Source organism: Macaca nemestrina, chromosome 2, assembly GCF_043159975.1.
Source record: "Macaca nemestrina isolate mMacNem1 chromosome 2, mMacNem.hap1, whole genome shotgun sequence".
NCBI classification, from domain to species: domain Eukaryota; kingdom Metazoa; phylum Chordata; class Mammalia; order Primates; family Cercopithecidae; genus Macaca; species Macaca nemestrina.
Window position 1 is genome coordinate 169,100,629 of NC_092126.1, and position 17,594 is coordinate 169,118,222.

The window sequence follows — 17,594 nt, forward strand, 5'->3', positions numbered from 1 at the left end:
TTTTTTTAAACGGAGTCTCGCTCTGTCACCCAGGCTGGAGTGCACTGGCTCGATCTCTGCTCACTGCAAGCTCCGCCTCCCGGGTTCACGCCATTCTCCTGCCTCAGCCTCCCGAGTAGCTCGGACTACAGGCGCCCGCCACCGCGCCCAGCTAATTTTTTGTATTTTTAGTAGAGACAGGATTTCACCATGGTCTCGATCTCCAGGTCAACAGGCTTTTAAGTGACTCTTTTTGGAGGATATTTGTTGCTGTGATAATACGAAGCCAGCCTAGAATGAGAGATAGTGAAGTCCTGCTGGTGTCTGTTTCCTAGACAGAAATGTAAGACCCACTCTATCCATAGAGTACTGGTGACGAGTCCACCTTCCGTGAGACAGATTAATAAGGCTCCCCAACGCAAATGACAATGGAATGTAGAGTTCAGAACTCTCTTTCTGTACCTCAGTGTCCAAGACATGGATATGTAAAGATTTTTTCTGGGGTATGGTGACCAAGATGATCACCTTAAAATCACAAGCCTACTCCTCTTTAACCAAATGTCCCCGTCTGGACTGAAGAAACTAAAGAATGAGGAATAGTCTAGCAAAAGGTACGTTAATTTTCCAAGTAGTTTACTTTGGCTCCAGGTAAGTACAAAAGGACATGATATTCCATGTTAGCTATATTTCTCTCTGAAAAAAAAAAAATTCCTACTTTTAGAAAAGTTTATCAAACATTTAATGTAGGAAGATAAACTATTGACAACTACAGAATTTGTTCCCCCAGAAAATACCTAAAGCCTCTGCTCATTTCATATTTAGTAATATTTCATTAGTCAAAGCAAGTCACTTAACCAAGCTCAAAGCCAAGGGACAGAGATATATATCCCATCTCCCACATTAACACATACTCTACTGAGAGTTACGTTAAAGTCTTATGGTAAAGTTTACGGATGTAAAGTTCTATTATAGAGAGGGTGTGAAGAATTAGAGAAAGTAATCCAGTCTATCATGTGTATTATTGGTTTGGACTCAGAAACAAATGGCTTGAATAAAAAACTTAAGAAGCCTGATGAGGTATAAGGGACTTTTGTGTTAGTGGTTGATACCACATTTACAATCACAGTCTCTCTAATCACCTTCAGGGGATTTCATCATAGATTACTTTTGAATTCATCAATTATGGTAAGCACTGAATAGACAATAACGGTCAGATAAAACACAGTAGGATAGAGAGGAGCAGCGTGGATTCTATTCCAGCTCTATCACTGAGGGTGAAATCTCACACATTTCTACTGATTTTCCCCCCTCAGTATTATGATCTCGAAAAAGGAATACTACTCTTCTTTTTTATTTTTTCTTAGTATAGAAAGCATACAAAAGCCAGTGTAGAATTCTGTGCATAGCACAAATTACAAGAGGACAAATAAATCACCTATAATCATCTAGAAGTAATTTGTTTTCAAACTTTGAGGATATACCTTTATAATCTTTTTTTTTTTCCTGTGTATATATACCCTTTTTGTTTTTGGTAAAACACTGAACACTGTTCCTACTTTTGTCTCTTAAATCTGTGTTGTGAGTAACATTCTATGCCTTTAAATAATCTTCAGTGTCATTTTAGTGAAGATTTATTCTACATTCACCATAGTTTTTTTGTGAAATTTAAATCAGATGTCATAAAGTCTTTAAAAAGCAGAATATAACTTGAAAATAAAGGTATTATAGTTATTATTATTACAGAATTTTAGAGATTGAAGGAAAAAAAGAAGCTAACATTTCATGAAGACCTACTCTGTGCCGTGCCATGTGCCTAGAACTTTGTTTAACCCATTTCATTTAATAATCTTTCAACCTAATGAAGCAATATAGCATGATGGTTAAACTCTGTGGGCTATAGGTGTCTAGTTCAGCTGCACAGCTGCTAACTAGCTTTATGACTTTTCAAACATTTATCTTCTTTTTGGCTTAGTTTCTCTGTTACAAAATGGCAATAATAATAATAGCACTCACCTCCAAAAGATTGTTGTAGGATTAAATGATCGGATAGGTTCAAAATGTTAGGAACAGTAGTATTCAATAAACATTAGTTATTATTTGCTATCTTCCCCACTACTCCATAAACCCTTCTATTAAAATTCAAATCCACATTGATTTTAACTTCTTTGGTGTAGAAGTGTGTTCTAAGAAGAGGCGATGTAAAATAAATGGAAAAGCCAAGGACTTTATGATTTTTAATCCTGGCTCCCAGCCTTCTAATAATTTTGCCTCTGGGAATTTAGTTAAGGTTTACAGGCTAGCCATGGTGGCTCACACCTGTAATCCCAGCACTTTGGGAGGCCGAGGCAGGTGGATCACCTGAGGTCAGGAGTTTGAGACCAGCCTGGCCAACATGGCAAAACCCCGATTCTACTAACAATACAAAAATTAGGTAGGCTTGGTGGTACACGCCCATAGTCCCAGCTACTTGGGAGGCTGAGGCAAAAGAATCACTTAAGTTCAGGAGACAGAGGTTGCCGTGAGCCAAGATCGCACCACACACTCCAGTCTGAGTGACGGAGTGAGACTCCGTCTCAAAAAGAGTGAAAATAAAAATAAAAAATAAAATAAGATAAAAATTGTACACTCAGTTATGTTTTTAAAATGGGTAAATACTAACAAGCTAAGGGTTTTTAAATGAGAATTTAAATGAGATAATATGTGTTTAGAGTCTACTATCTTGCCTAAATAAGAAATGGCTTTGTAAATGTTAGTCTTTCTTCTCTTGCATTGCCATTAAATAGTTGTATTTGTTTTAACAGATACAACTGGGCAGGTAAATTTGTATACTTTTACCATTACCACAGGCACTCATGCATTAGTGTGAGACAGTCAATAATTATCTAAAGACTGTATGGAGGCAGTGGTGCTAAGTAGTAAGCTGGTATATTTCTTGGCTTTCTGCAGTTTATCACCAGTTTTCCCTGACTCTAGCATGATCTGTACCCTGCAGATGTCCCCACTGTTTTTTGATTCAGTAACAATCATTGTCAAACAATAGATTTCTCTTTTGTATCTAGTTGATGTGTAAAGGTTTTTATTCAAATTAACAGAAAACATTTTCATAAAGCAGCTTTTAATTTCTTCAACAAGCATACAGGATTATTAAATGAATGAAACAGGCAGGAGAGAATGATTGAATGAATGACTCTATCTTATTCATCTAATAGTTACTGAGCACTGGTTATGACATTGTAGCGTTTGGACATCATTACTTGGCCAAGTATATCAATGCAGTGTGCATCTTTTTTTGTTTGTAAAACTTAGACAAGAGTCAAGGTCAATGCCCTCAGGCTGTTAACTGTTTAGATTCTAGAAAGAAACTTGGAGATAAATAGCTTCAATATAAAATAGAGTGAAGTAGATACTGTTATAGAAGAATAGCCAAGGCACTGTGGTTAATTCTTTTTTTTTATTTTATCACATCTTTAAAAAAAATTTTTTGACGTTGTACTTTAAGTTCTGGGGTACATGTGCAGAACATACAGGTTTATTACATAGGTATATACATGCCATGGTGGTTTACTGCACCCATCAACCCATCATCTACATTAGGTATTTCTCCTAATGCTATCCCTCTCCTAACCCCAGACCCCCAGATAGGCCCCGGTGTGTAATGTTCCCCTCCCTGTGTCCATGTGTTCTCATTGTTCAGCTCCCACTTATGAGTGAGAACATGCGGTGTTTGGTTTTCTGCTCCTGTGTTAGTTTGCTGAGAATGATGGTTTCCAGCTTCATCCATGTACCGGCAAAGGTCATGAAGTCATCCTTTTTTATGACTGCATAGTATTCCATGGTATATATGTGCCACATTTTCTTTATCCAGTCTATCATTGATGGGCATTTGGGTCAGTTCCAAGTTTTTGCTATTGTGAATAGCACTGCAATAAACTTACATGTGCATGTGTCTTTATAGTAGAATGATTTATAATTCTTTTGGGTATATACCCAGTAATGGGATTGCTGGGTCAAATGGTATTTCTGATTCTAGATCCTTGAGGAATCACCACACTATCTTCCACAATCATTGAACTATATTTACACTCCCACAAACAGTGTAAAAGCGTTCCTGTTTCTCCACATCCTTTCCAGCATCTGTTGTTTCCTGACTTTTTAATGATTGCCATTCTAATTGGTGTGAGATGGTATCTCATTGTGATTTTGATTTGCATTTCTCTATTGACCAGTGATGATGAGCTTTTTTTCATGTTTTTTGGCTGCATAAATATCTTCTTTTGAGAAGTGTCTGTTCATATCCTTTGCCCACTTTTTGATGGGGTTGTTTTATTCTTGTAAATTTGTTTAAAGTTCCTTGTAGATTCTAGATATTAGCCCTTCGTCAGATGGACAGATTGCAAAAATTTTCTCCCATTTTGTAGGTTGCCTGTTTATTCTGATGATCATTTCTTTTGCTGTGCAGAAGCTCTTTAGTTTAATTAGATCCCATTTGTCAATTTTGGGTTTTTGTTGCCATTTTTGGTGTTTTAGTCATGAAGTATTTGCCCATGCCTGTGTCCTGAATGGTATTGCCTAGGTTTTCTTCTAGGGTTTTTATGGTTTTAGGTCTTACGTTTAGGTTTTTAATCCATCTTGAGTTAATTTTTGTATAAGGTGTAAGGAAGGGGTCCAGTTTCAGTTTTCTGCATATGACTAGCCAGTTTTCCCAACACCACCCGTGAGACAAAGATTATGATACCTATCTTACAGGGCTTGTTCATATTAAGCACCTAGGACCTTGCCTCAATGTATGATATGCCCTCGGCTCATGGCAGTTACAATTATAATCACTTTATTTTCTCACCTCTGTTCTCTCTTACTAGTCCCATCTTCCCTAACCTTTACTGCTTTTCAGACCACATTTGTTGTTCTTTGCATTTTTGTTGTCTATTATAAGGCCTAGCACATAATAAATGCACTAGAAATGTATCTTTAATGAAATAATATACTAACTTTCTAAGGTCATTCTTATGCTCATGCATTCCAGATAAATACAAAATACCTTTCTTTGGCATTACATTTTAAGTAATTCTGCATATTTAAACCATTTAATGACCAAATTTCAGAAACTTTCTTTCATTGAAAGTCTCTCTTTTTGAAATTATCGACTTAATACAACTTAAAGTCATATATAAGATGCAATGATTCTGCGACGTATACCTGAAAACCACTGACTTTGAAGTTACTCACTTCAAATCTTTGAATATATATTGTTCAAAAGCACAGTCAAAATGGTACCTACATCTTCAGTGTGGAGGTAAAGGCAGTATTAACAGGATCCTATAGTTGACTGAAGAGTTGGTTACAGCAAAGCTCTCCATTGCCCTTAAATTTTCTGTCTCCTTAATACAGTAGGACCAATTTTAAGTGCATTTTGTGTGTGCATTTTAAAATTCTTTTTTTAAAAAAAGAATAAAAATGATTTTCAGAGTGATGCTGATATTGGTTGATGATGCCAAGGAACCAATGGAGAGCGTTTTTTTTAAATTGAGTATGTTCTTATTTTCTTATTTGTTGATATTTAAAGTGAATCCACATGTGAAGGGGAAAAAAATCAAATTCTGCCAATTTGAAAAGAACAAAACGAGCTAAAACCTTCTTTTAAAATTTCTAAGCTATTATGAGAAAACTACAGACAAAAGATTGTATATGCAAGTTTTTTATAAAGAATCAGATTGCTTTGCCTTTCTTTAGTCATTTCAGAAGTCTTTGTCAGGTATGAAAAAGAAATACACTCAAAATGAAGAGTAAATATAATTAAAATGGTTCCTTGCGTTAACATATAAGCTTCTTATGGGCAAAAATCTGTATAAGGTTAATACTGTAAAACTTTGATTTAAAAGAAGGAATAAGAAAGAGTAGGCAGAGAGAGGAAAGGGAGAGGAAGAAGTTTGATTTTTATAAGAGTAAACATAGAATATTATAGTAAATTAAATGACATTAAATCATTAGCTACTTTTAATGAGACAGTTTTAGATCCATTATATATATTTCATATATATATATATATTTGTTTTTTTTTTCAAATTTCCAGTATTTGGCATGTACCTGACACACAGTCATCTCTTTTCAACAGTTAACAGAATGAATGATATTGTCTGGGCCAGCAGCCCCCAATGTTTTTGACACCAGGGACCGTTTTCATGGAAGACAACGTTTCCATGGACTGCAGGGGCAGGGATGGTTTCAGGATGAAACTGTTCCACCTCTTAGATTCTCATAAGGAGTGTGCAGCCTCAGTCCCTCACATGCACAGTTCACAATAGGGTTTGTGCTCCAATGAGAATCTAATGCTGCTGCTGATCTGACAGGAGGCAGAGTTCAGGCAGTAATGCTCGCTTGTCCGCTGTTCATCTCCTCCTGTACAGCTAAGTTCCTAACGGGTACCAGTGTCTGAAGCCTGGGTGTTGGCGACTACTGGTCAAGGCCACATTAGTTTGTTGTAAGTGCAAGGTTTCTGGTAACAGAAATAAAGAATTCAATTGATTCATCATCAAGACCAAATATGTATAATAAAGACCTACCTTAAATTCATTTTTTAGCAGGTAGTATGATATTGTGGTTAAGAATTTACCTTTGTGAACATTTACTAGCTGATGACCTAGATGAGCTTCTGTTGCCTCCTGTATAAACTTGAAGTTATAAAAATCCCCTAGTTGCCTGGGCACAGTGGCTCACACCTGTAATCCCAGCACTTTGGAAGGCCGAGGTGGGCAAATCACGAGGTCAGGAGATCAAGACCATCTTGGCCAACAGGGTGAAACCCTATCTCTACTAAAAATACAAAAAATAGCTGGGTGTGATATCACACACCTGTAATCCCAGCTACTCAGGAGGCTGAGGCAGGAGAATCGCTGGAACCAGGGAGTCAGACATTGCAGTGACCCAAGATTGTGCCACTGCACTCCAGCCTGGTGACAGAGCAACACTCCATCTCCAAAAAAGAAAAAAAAAATCCCCTAGTTCAGAGGCTTAGAGGGAGAATAAGATAATGCCGTAATGCACTTGTCCAGTGAGTAAGTTCTCACTAAATTTTAGACATTATTATATCATTTATAATATTATGGGTAAATATAAGTATTACCTGACAGAGTTTTATGAAAGTTAATACACGTGATTTCAGTGGTACCTAGGACATCTAAGAGTTCAACATATTGAACATTTGGGAACCCCTACACAAGACAAAAAAGATTCATTTTCACAATTTTTCTGAAAAACAATCTAATTGGAAATAGGGATTCTATTTATTAAGAGATAAAAATCAATAATAATGAACTTAATGTTTATAAAACATTGACCTTCCGTTGAGCTCTAACATACATTATCTCATTTAACCCTCACAACAAATACATGAAATTGCTGTTATTATTACTACTTTACACAGAAGGAAACTGAGGCACAGAAAAGTTAAGCACTACTGATATGTGGCGGTAAACCCTCATATTAGACTCCAGAGCCTGAGTTTTTAACTACTGTGTTATTCAAAATGGATGGTATGCAAATGAATGTGTAAGTGTTGAGAAGATAAAATGAATGCTGCAAGCTGATCAGTTGGGGAAGAGGATCAGAAGTAAGGAAGATGGGGCCTTTAGGAACCAAAATATTCATCCTGTGACAGAGTCTGGCTTCCTAGGTTTGAATCCTGACTCCTCTACTTACTGACTGTGTGATCTTGGGTAAGTTTCTAATCTCTCTGTGCCTCTATTTCCTCACCAATAAAATTGGAGTAATAACAGTACTATCTGGTAGAGTTATTGTGAAGATTTAGCGTGTTAATACATGTGATTACAATGGCACCCAGTATATCTAAGAGTTAAATAAATGTTAGCTGATATTAATATTATTGTTATTGTTACTGCTGTTGTTATTGGTGACTGAAATACTCTGAATTTGTTTCTTTCTTATTGAGTTAGCATCTAGAATTTTAAGCGAAGTGAATATGTGAAAGGTGTGGGTCATTAGAACACTAAAGCAATTTTTTTCTGCTTTTAGCCCAAGAACTTTGCTGTAGTATAATATGATGGGAAAAGAAAACATACAATTCAAAGCATTCCATTGTATATTTAGGTGGAAGAAATTGAGTAACAGAATATGTTTGGTAGCCTCATATGATTTCTTTCTCTTTATGCCCACCCATTGATTTTTCTGTTAGCCGCCTTAAGAAAATAGTAATGTCAAGTAAAATATCATTGTGATTTTACTTCTTCTGAACACATAAAGAAATATTATTTTTAAAGATATGCACACAAAAACTTTAAAACAGAATGTTGGGAATACTAACCCTACAGTTCGCATTGTCACATTTAGTCCATTCCACAAACAGCTAAATATGTAGAAATCTACACCCACCCCCCAGCAAAAAAAGTACAGTAATATTATCCATGAGAAAAATATGATAATATTCATTGACAGGGGAACTACAAGGAGCAGTTTTCCCAAGCTGTGTCTTTCAGACAATGCTGTCAGTTTTTCCACTTTGATTAGTATAGCTGGGCTAGTGATGCAAGGACAAGAAATTCCAGTATGGCTAGAAGACCAGGGCATTGGCTATGCTGTTAGCTATACAGAAAATAAAATTAAAAATTAAAAAATATTTTATATATATATAAAGGAAAGATAGATTTTTTTAAATGTTTGTAATAGAGATTATTTTGGGCAGCACTTGCCTAGATTTGCTCTCTACTAGTGACCTCAGCAAAAACAGTTCATAGGATACTTTTTCTTCTGAGTTTTCCAGAGACCCTTTGAAGGCAGAAAGCTATACCAGAACACCCATATTTTTACTTGTGTGTGTATGTGTGTGTATTTCTGTATGTATATATTTAAACAAATACCACATTTGAAATGTTTTTCAGTGTTGTGTAGTATATACCCAAGGCCAGTTTTATATAAATCAAAAGATATTTCTAGTATTAATATTTACTACTTCATGCAAAGAAAATCAGTTACAACTCTGTATCTTTCATTGTTTACTTCACTCATTCATTTATTCATCACCCTCCCACATAGACAGGTTAAAACTCAATTTCACATTTTACAAAATAATTTGAGTTATACTGATTGACTTTATTTTCTAGTACTCATTCATTGTAGTTTACATGTGTTTTTACTAAATGGAAATCTTTGAGGCTACAAGTTAATAATTAAAAATAGAGCAAGGTACCACAGGCTTATTCCTCCCTCATTTTCTTTTCTTTGATTTTCAAAATACTCATCTGCCAATTTTATTGCATGTAGGTACAGTACCTCTTTACATATGCACCACAACTATTTTGTATGAGCTATAAAACAACTAGAATTAAAACTTGTCCAAGGCCCCAAAGCCTGTTCTTCACAAAGGAACCTTTCTTGCCCGATTGTTAGAAAGTGTTTTGAATGACGCATAACTAAGTAGAGTAACTAAACAATTGCTTTTGAGCATCTGGAGCTTGCCCATTAAGATTTCTATAGCCCTTTATTTTCCTTTCTGTGGTTTAAGAAGTGATTCACATTCAATATATGAAAGTTCTGGGTTCAGCCCCTTGAGCTTTTGGTAGAAGAATCTTCATGAATCTAATAAATAAATAAAACAAATAATGTAAGAGCTGAAGACAGTTGAGCTCATGTGAGTTTATGTACCAAAGCATTTTCTTCCTGGGAAGAAAAGGTATCTCCTATAAATTTTGATTTCCTAAATTTAGATCTAGAAATGCACCATTGTTTTCTTAAAGTGTATTTCTTAGGGTGTGTATGTGGGGAGTCAGATTGTAAACAACCGATTCAAAATTTACCTGGAATATTATAGAATAGTATCAATACTTTTTAGGTAGAAAAATCATTACCTACAAATAGGGGATACATTATGACTGTATTTCAACTAAGCAAAAGCATAGTCAAGTGCCTTCAGAATGCTAAATTTTAGATGCTGCACTGATGAGATATTTTCCCTACAAATAAAAGACCAAAGTGTATAAAACCTCAGGACATGTGGCTGAGTTAGAATTACAATGCAGCTGTCATTTTTGCATTTCCTGGCTTTCATGAATCATTACTAGTGATCCTCTGTCATTTAAATCAGTTGAGAACATGGATTTATCTTAATTTTCACCCTTTGTTTCCCTTTTTTGTGATAACAGTTATGAGATATGATGATGTAAAGTGTTTCTACTTATAATGGTTTCAGCCTCGTCCCTTGGCAGCCTAAATCTTCTGGCTAATTCACTGATCAGTTAAATAGTCGAGGTTATTATTATTATAATAATTATTTTACATTTATATAGCACTTTCCTCCAAGGGGCTCAAGGCATTTTACACACAGTAAATTACCAAATAGGAATTAATCCTTATATCACCCTGTGGGGTAGGTACAGTCACATAAATGAAATTCTACAGAAGTACTGCCTGTGTCACAGCGCTGAGCTCTACCCCAACCCCCAGTGAACCTACCCTGCCTACCTGAAGATAAAGAAGAATGCTGTTGGCATGGCAGGGAAAAGCTGGAAGAAAGATCTTCAGAAAATGGCCCTGTGTCCTTACTTTGGTGCTTTGGGCTATCTGGAAAATGACACTGTTGAGAGCAGCTAAGCATGTCTTGACATGCAATTTACAGATAAGTTTCACCTGTATGGTTTTATTTAATCCTGACACAAGACAAGGTGGGATGTGGTTCCCAAACTTTTGTGTGTATAGAAATCACTTGGGAGCAAGTTTAAAATTCAGATTCCAAGACTTTCTAGCTCATGGAGATTCTAATATAATAAGTCAAGAAGGGGCCGTTAACATCTGGATTTTTACCTCAGCTGATTCTGAGTCACGTGATGCTTACCCATATTTTATGACATTTGAGCTGATTAAGGAATTGTTAGTCCCATTCTACATATCAGAAAATGATGGCTCAAGCAGGTAACATGTCACAGTATTTGGCAGAGGCTGGACTATAAACCAAGTTTTGAAATTCCAAAACTCATACTCTTTTAATTAAGCTACAGTGCTTCCAGGAAAGGGAAAGCAGAGAAGCAGGATTCAATATAAAGGAAAGGAGAGAACAGTTAGATATGCATGTGAGACACTTTACACTAAGGTGGGCTGGCGTCTACTGGCCCTCTTGGAACCTCGAGTTGATTTGTGCTGCCTGGATGGAGAAGACCATCATCTTTTGGGCAGGGCTGGACTATTCCTTGGCAGCTTGTTCCTTGGTTTCAGAACTACCTTGTTCTCTGTAGCCAACAAGTCAGTCAGCTAACTCTAATCCAGCAAGTACCTGATGGATTTGCAATGTTTAATTTTTCATCCTGCCCACAAAATGAGTGTCCTGCTTAATAGATGCTGCCACCAAAATAAAAACTGGATTTTGCCAGGAAACCAAGAAAAGCTCTTTTAATAAGCTTCCTGTTTACGTGAGTGGGCTCTTTATGGGTTGGGATGGGTTTTACGTTTTTTATTTGAAGCATTCTTACTCCATTTCTAAAAGAGAAAAAAAAGTTAACAGGAAATGGTTATGAACGATTTGACTATTATTTTTCAATTTAATATTCCATTTGGGGTAATTTCATGCATTTTTTTCTTGAGTTAATTTTTGTTCAGTTTTCTTCAAAAACTGGGACAAGGCATTATAGGAAAAACTGTAGACAGACATACTGCATCCAAAGTTTTTATTCTGTTCTGAACTTCTTACTCAGAAGTGTGAGAATTCCATGGTGGAGTTTAGAGGTGCTTGTGGGATTTATTTGGGGTTTTCAGAAACCAGAAAAACAGACACGTGGTATTACTGGTGGTAAAAATTCCCACACTCTGTGTAAACTCACCACACTTTTCAGTAGGTACTACTGTAAATTGTACTGAGAGACTTTCCATGCCCTTCCTTTTCTCAAATGCATGTACTCCTTAGCTATGGATAATAATTATTGCTGTTTTAATGAAACATTTTGTGAGTCTCTCTAAGATATCTTTTCATTGTTGGAAATTATCTTCTGCCTCTGAATTTTTCATCTTTTTTTAACACTCTGGTTATTCCCAGTCACTGAACAGACCAATCTTATCTAAAAGGGTCTAATAACCTTTTAACAGTGAGGTTAAAAAAATGGCATTTATTTATTGGCAGGAAAGCTGGGGGCAACAACAATAAGAGAGATACATTTGGAAAATATAATTGATATGATATCCTTGTAAAAGCACATTTTGTATCTTTCTCAGCATTGGCCTTTTAGAAATATCAATTTGGATTCCTTCAAGATTATTTTATATCTAGGCTAGATCAAGATTTTGCCAGAAGCTTAAACTATTGGGGGATCCTCTTGAAGAAAAAGAATACAAAATTATGATTACAAAATTAAGTACAGGACCTTGGAATGGGGGCTGTGCAAGTGAAGGTCCCTGAGGTTTAAGCTCCATTAAATATGCAGTAAATCTGCCTCTGCAGATCCCCTTTTTGGGCTTTACAAAAGCACTTTTAATAAATATTACTGTTTCATATAACAACAAGATTACTTACAGATAATACCCTACTTTAAATGCCTAGTCTTTAGGTTAAAAATAATAAAACATGGTAAAAATAATGCACGCCTACTTACAAACAATCTAACTGATTCCATGTAGCATTCCTCTCCATTTATTCAGGCTAACCCTAACATAATGTAGGTCAACAAATACCATTAGAGCAGACATCTCTGCATGTAGCCTGGTATTTCAAGCAATACTTGAGACAATAAACTCCAGGGCAGCAAAAAATGTCAACAGTTCCTTCAAGTTCTTTGTAATGGGATTATAGCTGTATAATGAAACTAATATCAGAGACTAGAGTAGGCTACATTTGACCCATTGTCTCTTTTCTCTGTGTTGGAAAGATGTAAGACACATGGCTGCCCCAGAGCATTTTGCTTCTACCACCCATTTTTACACTTAATTATACTGTTTCTTATTGTTCTTCTGTTATTTTAAGAGAGTTTATGTTTTCCTCTAGAACAAGATAGTAAGCATTTTAAGAACAGAAATTAGATTTTTTTTCCCCAAATATTTTACAGTACTAGAACATTGCTGCTTTCTACCTTTTATTTTTCTCCTTTTTAAAAACTTCTCCCTGTGCCTTGTTCTAGAAATAAATTTTCGTGGTAGTCTCTTGGTAGGAGGTACTTGGCAGTTTTTAATTGAACTGCTATGAAAACCTGAAACTATCTCTATCCTCTCTATCTCCATCTCCCTGATCCTAGAACTTCACTTAAGGTAGAAAAAGGCAAGTGTTTTGAAGGTAAATCTAGAAATTTAAATTGAGAAAAAGAGGACAAAAGATACTGCCAACTCAGAAATTACTGAGTTTTCATTCTTTGTGTGGCTAGTCCAGTTATTCCACCTCTTATTTCCTCCTCAGTAAGATGTGATTCCCTAGTATCTGCCTAGGAAGCAACTTTTTGGGGTTCTAAGTGTAAAGAAATAAAGCCAACTTTTCTGAAGCTCTCAATACAGTTTAATGCTTGCTACCACTAACCAAAGTAGAATTCAAACACAAGAGGGTAATTGCAGAGATAAGTAAATCTGTACAACTTCACATTGGTGGTATCCAAATGCTCTTATGAATGTCAACTTCAGGCATCCTCTTTCATTAGAAAAAATATGTGTTGTCTTTGACAGAGAAACCCTTAAAAAAAGAAGATGTCACATATTTGAATTTTAGCTATATTCATAATAATTCTCACAAATTTTTCTCAGAAAAATTTTGATTTTCAAATTTCCTTTGTATCTGTTCTTCCTTTCATATATAATTGTCATTCTTTAACAGTTGAGTGGTGCTAGGTTAAATGTTTGCAGAATAATTGTGACTTATTTAGAAAATAAATTTTACTCTACCTTCGGGCTCATGTTGTGCTAAAAATGACTCATACAGAAATGGTTCTGAAACTCTTAGCTTTAGCCTGATTAGTCTTCAGAGAGGAGTTGTATTAGAAGTGTGGTGCTATATTCCACACAAATGAATGTTTGTCGTACATATGGAAAACACTATGCACAGAAAAAATAACTGGTCCTAGAAAAAATGACTTTAACTTTGCATAGCTCATTTGGGCTAGTTCTTTTTTAATGTGTTCACTGCTTTTATAAACCATTTCAGAATGTCTCCATAACAGGATAATGTTGCATAGTCCATGACTTCATATTTTCATACCCCCTGGAATTGAAAGGGAATATTAGTTGGTTGGTTCAGTAATCTGAAATTATTGGTTTATAATAATGGGCATAATAAGCTTTCAAACAACTACTTGTTTTACCAGTTTTCTCCTTAGTATCGTATCCACATGTCAGTTTATATATTTTTGAAGTAATTCCCTCTAAGGTGTCTTCCTTAACTGTTAGACCATCCCATAGGCTGAGTGTCTTACGTGTTGATGTGGCTGATGGTTTAAGGCCAGTGGCTCTCAGATGTTAGTTTAGTACAGGGTTTTTCAACAGTGGCACTATGATACTTTGGAGTAGATAATTCTTTGCTGGGATGCAGGGTAGATGTCTGTTCTGTGCACTGTAGGATGTTTAGTGGTATTTCTGACCTCTGCCCATTGGAGCACCCCTCAGTTATTATTATCAAAATTGTCTCCAGACATCCAGTTCTCCCCTGGTGGGGAAGGGGGTAGCAAAATGGTCCCCCAGTTAAAAACCACTGAATTGGTAGTATATATTACTGGAGTGAACCACAACTACAGTTTTGTTGTTGTTGTTCACTTGTTTGTTGTTGTTATTGTTGTTTATAATAGAATATAGAAAAATCTGATCTAATCTGAAGAAGGCTGGAAGTTCTCAACTGAGAATTTCTTCGATAGAACTACGATGTGTGTAAATGTTGAATCACATAGGCAGACCTCAGAGCTTCCTTTAATGACTTACGTGTTAGAGAAAGGGTTCTAAGATTCTGCATAGATGTATATTTTATACTTTTTATTTATTTATTGGTCTCATTATTACTGTGGTGATCTTTCTGAAAGTCAGACTAAGCTGGCACACTGCTATTGACTTAACAATTAAATTCCCCTTTCAACATTTACCTGCCTCAAATAGTTTAATAGTTGATATTTTACCCTTAGAAGCACCTAGCTAAAGAGAGACCTAGTGAAAACGAAAACCAACAGGTAAATTCATCTTGGCTTTGGGTCAGGAAGATGGCAGTTACACAAAGTTTTATTCCACTGATTTTAGGGGATCAGAACCTGGAAATGAAAATTGGAGATTACTTGTCAAACAAAGGGACCAAAGCTCTGCTTAATTTAAGCAACCTGATTTCAAGTACTTCAAAGACCCAGAAAGGCAACTTATTATTGACAGTATGAAAACCACTAATCCTCATAGTAACCATAGGAGCTAGGTACTATTATTGTGCTGTTCTCACTGATGATGAAACTGAAGTACTGAGAAGTTAAGTAGCTTGCCCAGCGTCATACAGTCTGTAAGAGACAGAGGCAAGTTCCAAATCAGGCAGTACTCCACAGTCATCTTTTAAGGCCCTTTAAAATATGCTAGAATTTAAAGGGAAACTGATGGGCTGGATTTCAGGCATCTATGAACAGGATATTTATCCAAAAGAATAAATCAAGAAAATAATATACCCTTTAGATTTAAGGAAGAAGAATAATCTGAAAGAAAAGATTATATATTTAATAGTCAACTATGTTATGATCATAGTACACAGTTTTTTAAATATATAACATAAAATTTTCATAGAATTTCTCAGAAATGTTGACAGAGTCTCAAAGCATTTTAAAATCCCCATTTCCATTTGAGGATTGAGAGAATATTATTTTGCTTGTGAGCATGTGGGCCTGTAACAGATGATTTCTACTCTCCACTAACTATCAGATAATGCTACCTCTTATTAATATGTTTTTTCCCAGAAAACACAAGAACTTAGATAATAAATAAAACAGACTTTATTATTTTCTTTTCAAAAAAGTATACATTTCTTAGCACTCTTATGCTATATCCCCTACAAAATTCCTACATCTGGAATATAGTTGTTGAAAGAGCATCTTGATGTTTTTAATTTTCTAAGCATCATGATTACCTAACACATAAATGCCTTTAGTTATTAGTTTACACCCTGATAATAGCCACTAAATCTTTTGTGTCATGTTTTTTTATTATCCATAATTTTTTTTAAAAACCCAAAATGATGTCTTACCCAATTCTCTAACTTGTTGACTGGAGGTTAGGCTGCCATAAATCTGTAGCATAAGAAGAACAGAAGGGTGGGCAGTTTGGAAAGCATAGTGTGGACCCATTGCTTTTAAAATGTGTTAATCATTGCCGCCTGCAATCAGATCACATTGCAGTTCATATCAGAATAAGTTGATTCAATTCACTGGCTATCTTTAAGTCTAATAACACTTGTGTTTCTAGAAGTAATAAAATTATATATGTAGACACATTTTTTTTTATTATACTTTAAGTTCTAGGGTACATGTGCACAACGTGCAGGTTTGTTACATATGTATACACATGCCATGTTGGTGTGCTGCACCCATTAACTCGTCATTTACATTAGGTATATCTCCTAATGCTATCCCTCTGCCCCACCCCCACAATAGGACCTGGTGTGTGATGTTCCCCTTCCTGTGTCCAAGTGATCTCATTGTTCAGTTCCCACCTATGAGTGAGAACATGTGGTATTTGATTTTCTGTTCTTGAGATAGTTTGCTGAGAATGATGGTTTCCAGCTGCATCCATGTCCCTACAAAGGACACGAACTCATCCTTTTTTATGGCTGCATAGTATTCCATGGTGTATATGTGCCACATTTTCTTAATCCAGTCTGTCACTGATGGACATTTGGGTTGATTCCAAGTCTTTGCTACTGTGAATAGTGCCTCAGTAAACATGCGTGTGCATGTGTCTTTATAGCAGTATGATTTATAATCCTTTTGGTATATCCCCAGTAATGGGATTGCTGGGCCAAATAGTATTTCTGGTTCTAGATCCTTGAGGAATTGCCACACTGTCTTCCACAATGGTTGAACTAGTTTACAGTCCCACCAACAGTGTAAAAGTGTTCCTATTTCTCCACATCCTCTCCAACACCAGTTGTTTCCTGATTTTTTAATGATTGCCATTCTAACTGGTGTGAGATGGTATCTCATTGTGGTTTTGATTTGCATTTCTCTGATGGCCAGTGATGATGAGCATTTTTTCATGTGTCTGTTGGCTGATGAATGTCTTTTTTTTGAGAAGTGTCTGTTCATATCCTTTGCCCACTTTTTGATGGGGTTGTTTTTTTCTTGTAAATTTGTTTGAGTTCTTTGTAGGTTCTGGATATTAGCCCTTTGTCAGATGAGTAGATTGCAAAACTTTTCTCCCATTCTGTAGGTTGCCTGTTCACTCTGATGGTAGTTTCTTTTGCTGTGCAGAAGCTCTTTAGTTTAATGAGATCCCATTTGTCAATTTTGGCTTTTGTTGCCGTTGCTTTTGGTGTTTTAGACATGAAGTCCTTGCCCATGCCTATGTCCTGAATGGTATTACCTAGGTTTTCTTCTAGGGTTTTTATGGTTTTAGGTCTAACATTTAAGTCTCTAATCCATCTTGAATTAATTTTTGTATAAGGAGTAAGGAAAGGATCCAGTTTCAGCTTTCTA

The 17,594-nt window shown here is 35.8% G+C and overlaps 1 protein-coding gene across 44 annotated transcripts in view; it reads left to right on the forward strand.

Annotated features, from left to right (window-relative positions):
* The window catches only part of LOC105470366 (zinc finger and BTB domain containing 20), an 814,500-nt gene that overhangs the window by 462,248 nt on the left and 334,658 nt on the right, over positions 1 to 17,594 (forward strand). The gene's annotated exons all lie outside the window — the stretch shown is intronic.